General features: G+C 40.2%; 1 protein-coding gene across 3 annotated transcripts in view; it reads left to right on the forward strand.

Annotated features, from left to right (window-relative positions):
* The window catches only part of mrtfab (myocardin related transcription factor Ab), a 60,287-nt gene that overhangs the window by 21,829 nt on the left and 33,797 nt on the right, over positions 1–4,661 (forward strand). The gene's annotated exons all lie outside the window — the stretch shown is intronic.

The raw sequence follows: 4,661 nt of genomic DNA on the forward strand, positions 1-4,661 counted from the left end.
GGCTGGGGGCTGACTGTGGATGTGTCAGCTGGTTGATTTGTAATTTTCTGGAGACAGTAACTTTTAAATAAAAATCACCACAGTTTTTTAATCGATAATTAACTTATCAAAATTGAGTATTGAATCGTTCTAGAGAGAATCGCAATGGATCAAAGAATCAATTATTTTTCCCACCCCTGGAATCCACCTCAAAGCCTCTGTTTTTAAATAGTGTTTCTGAGGTGTATTCATGCACACACGCAGTTAAAAGTTCCTACTGCTGAAACAACCACACTAACCAAAGGCATGTATCCTCTAGCTGGTTTACTTGGTGCTTTGTCTCCAACTCAACATGCTCTGGTGTTTCTGAATAATAGAACAGCCATTAGGCTGTGACTCACTTGATTACACCAAATAAGGCACACTTTACATGATGATGCTGATGAATGTAGCAGGGATCACTGTGAGCTGGTTGTGCCGTTAGAGTGACTCAGATGCCAAGCTATGTGCAGGAGAGAATTTGGTGTTGATAGCATGAGATGGAAGCAATGGGGTACTACAGTTATCAAGAAGAACTTTATTTTGGCTACAAGTAAAACATATTCATTCATTTGTCAGGATAAAAGGAAGACTCTTTTTTTTAAACAGATGTCACACATTAAAGAAGAGTTGCATGTCCTAGTAAGTGTAGGAATCAACCTGTCTTTTTCGACCACAAACCGGAAACTTTGCTGATAACAGTGGATAGCATCAACAGTGTCACCAGACTCCAGAGATTCCAGGGGAAACTCAGAGGGCTCGCCTCATCAGTTTGTCACTCTCCCTCTCCAGAACATGGCCACCAGTGTGTGCCCGCTGTCAGACCAGACTGAAGAACACGGTTGTTTTATGCTTGGATTGAAAAGCTCATGGTCATCAGGGACTAGTCGTAGCTACTCGATCGCTCGTCATTATAATGCTTACGTTTTGAATAGGTCTGTGTCTTTGTTTTTAGCTTCAGTAATGTGGTAGCTTGATTAAAAACAAGCCCACTTTCATGTTTTGTGGAAAAGATATGAAACAAAGGTGTGTGTGCAGTACCTTGAAAATATGAACTTTGTCTAGATTTCTATAAATATAGAGAAGCAATCAACATGGAGGGTGGAAAGTATGTGTTTAAAAAGAAAAATTCTCTTTCTATGACATTCTGTTTGAAGTACAAATCATTTATCGTCAGCGTCACACTTAAACTCTGATAAAATAGAAACCTGTGTCCCCATTAAAGGTTAGTGCCTATTAAAAACTGTCATTTTGGTTGTTAAAGCAAATTAACAGCCCCGCTTTTATTAGATGTTATACACAGAAACAGAAAGAGGAAAGGGGGGGAAGGCAGTAAGACGAGGCCTATAAAACCACAAAGAACAACCTGAAGGAAGACACCAGCAAGAACACACACAAACCGTTCAGTATCAGAGGGATTCTCTCATATTCAGGGGAAAAAAAATACCTCTCTGCCCGTATGCTGTACATATGCTCTCGCCTTCAGTTCAACTTTTGTAGTACTTTATTTCTCTTTTCTCTCCTTTGAATTGGCCTCGGCCGGCTTTCGTTGCAGCCAGTCTGCTCAGGAGTCTGTTGTTGTAGGACTGAAATGGAAACCAGTTGTAAAGGAGAACAGAAAGCCCTGTTTCCTTTCTGAGTGGGGCAGAAGTTTAGGGGCTTTGTTACAATAAAAATTATTTTCAGATGTTCATGTTACTTAACAGTTTGTTAGAAAGCCGTCATCGCTGGACAGGGAACAGCCCTCTCTTGCTCTGACCCTCTGTTTTTCTTCTCTCTCAGCCTCTATTCCTCTCTCCTTTGCTGAACATGACCTCACCTCGCCGCCTCCTCCTCCTCTTCTTCCTCCTCCTCCATCCTTCCTTCAGTCCTTTCTGGTTAACAGGGAAGGTTTATGTTACCAGATGCCAACTGCTGCCAGCTGACCTATGCCTCTCTTTTTCAATCAACAACAACGCTTTTCTCTCCTTCAACAGTATACAATTAGACTATAGTTGGACTGCATTTTATTGACAAGGTGCAACACGGTGATGGGTGCTGCTGCAGACTGGTCAGTGGCTACTCAACAAAGAACCTTTAACTATGTAGAAAGGTCTCTGTTACTTTTCCTCATTACCTTCGTTCTTTACTCACAACAGTTGCCACTGTTCATATGGCTTTAAGTGTTCTGGTTGTGCACATGTGCTGAAAGCTCAGTTGATATTGATGTGCTTGTTTTTAGCTTCCTAAAACCGTACTAACCCTGTGAAGTTTCTCTTTATTAGCCTTAAAGTAAAATATAATTCTGCTTGGTCCAACACTTCACAGAAGTTAGATGGTGAATAAATGGAGTAAAATATTCAAACACAAGATACCACACTATGGCCAAGACATCCGTATGACATAGAAAAATGTGATAGGTTTTGTACATAGTATCTTAGGAAACACTTCATCTTGACTAGACTATACTAAGAATTTACATATTTGTAATAATAGACAATAAATAACAGTTTTATTGCAATTTAGGTTTTATTTTGGTGGCTTGGGTTAACACTTATATTGGTTATAACACTGTACTCACCAAAGCAAATGCTAAAAATCTATAAACAGAACACTAAAACAAGGTCCAGCATGAGCGGTCAGTCGATCACAAAGGAGTGCATGCGTACTTACATTATTTCCTCTACAATGTGGGATTATCAGGACGGCATTACAGGTATGATTATTTTGAGTTTTACCTCCAACTAAAGTGGTAGCTAATCTGGCAAAACATCCATTTTATTTACAACCTGTCCCATTGTGATTATTGGTAATGGTAAAGGGACTGCATTTATAAAGCGCCTCCGTACCTTACAGATGAGCGCTTTACAATTTGTTCTCATTTACCCATTCACACACACCTATGGTGACTGATTGGATCATTATAGTTTTCTTTAAATGACAGTCTAAATCTCTAGACCCTGGACCTCTGCTAATGAAAGGCAGTTGCATATTAGTTAGCTCCACTATTAGTTTTTGCACTCTTAGCCATTTTACAGTTTCCCTATCAGTCATTTCCCCTGCATATTATGTGACTATTGTGAACTGCCGTTGAAGCATATAATGGTAGTAGACCAAAAAAAAAAAAAAAAGTGCAGCATTGGGTCAGATAAGGATTATACATCTGATATCCCAGAAGGACTTGTACAGTTGCTTCATCTGCAAACGCATGCAGAGTTGGCTTAAAAGCTTCCAGTGGAGAGTTCACCTCTTCCAGTACAAGCACAGAGTAAGTAGAGTACAGTAAGTGATTAAGAGATGCTTGCTATACATTAGGGTTTTCTTCCAGATTCCACATTCTTTCCCCATGATTACACACATAGCTTCTGTGCGGCTACCAGTCTTCTCAGTGTGAGCGCCTCGGTTCAGATATCGTTAACTACATACCTCAGGCTGTGTCTCCGTGCAGTTCAGTGGATCAACACTAAGAAGTCCTGGACCTGATGTCAGTGTTAAGTCACAGCCAAATGCAAACAGTGCTAGTAAATTCCCCAGAAGAGTGGCTGTGGGGAACCAGGAAGTAAAGGAAAAAACACCTTCTGTTTTCCTTGCTGGAATGTTAATGGCTGGTCTGACCTGTGGCAGATTGGTGCACGGCTTGACTTGTTTCTCAACAGGTCAGGTTTCTGTTTGGTTCATGTATTTGGTACATGCTTTGTGTGTGTGTGCGTGTGCGCGTGCCTGCGTGCGTGCGTGCGTTCGTGCGTGCGTGCGTGCGTGCGCGCGCGCGCGTAACCCTGAACAGGATTGGTATGCAGTTCGGACAATTTTTTTTAACATTGCAATAGAAACAAGGTAGAAAAATATATACAAAGGACATTTTTAAATCATTTTGTCGCTATTCATACCCCAGCCCTAGAATAATGTCATTTATGTGAGTAAACATCTGGAAAAAAACAATTGAACATGCCTAAGATTCTAAACAAGTATTTGATGCCAACTCTGGATGCTTGACACTTTTTGATTGCAAGTGTTACTGCCACATGTTGGTCAGTACTGAGTGAATAAAGTGCATGTAATTATTTCCCTATTTCTTTTAAAACTGATGCCATGGTACACAAACACTTTGCTCATTATTTAGACCTTTGCGATTTACCACCGCATTGTAAGGGAGAGACTGGTTTCCAAAGTACATATTTCAGTCTGCCAAAGCTGTAGACTGCCATGTGCAAATATAGTATGTGTATTTATTTGTGTGGTTTGTCTGAATCAGGCTTGCCTGGTCTTGTTTGTTGGTGGTGATTGGGGGAGGTTTGCGGAAACTACTAATTGTTGTGGGAAGGAAAATGGAATGTGGTAGGTAATTGTTTTGGGCAGGTCCTGCTGAAGGACACTCTGTGCCAAGAGGGTCATGATGTTCCAAGACCAGGGTAGGAATAAAAAAAAACATTTAGGCTGTAGTAACTTTATAACCTTAACTTCGGAAATTTCTTAAGATAAAAAAAACATCACTAGGAGGTCATGTTTTGCAGCTACTTGGCTGTCTCAATACCAAAAACCAGCACAATAAGATGCAATTTTACAAGAAAACAGCAACCAATGTTTAACCCTTATGTTGTCTTCCTGTCAAAATTGAAAATCAACACTTCTGTTGATGCTTTTTATTGATGTTTTTAACTTTTTCT

The sequence above is a fragment of the Etheostoma spectabile genome, chromosome 21 (genome assembly GCF_008692095.1).
Source record: "Etheostoma spectabile isolate EspeVRDwgs_2016 chromosome 21, UIUC_Espe_1.0, whole genome shotgun sequence".
NCBI lineage: Eukaryota > Metazoa > Chordata > Actinopteri > Perciformes > Percidae > Etheostoma > Etheostoma spectabile.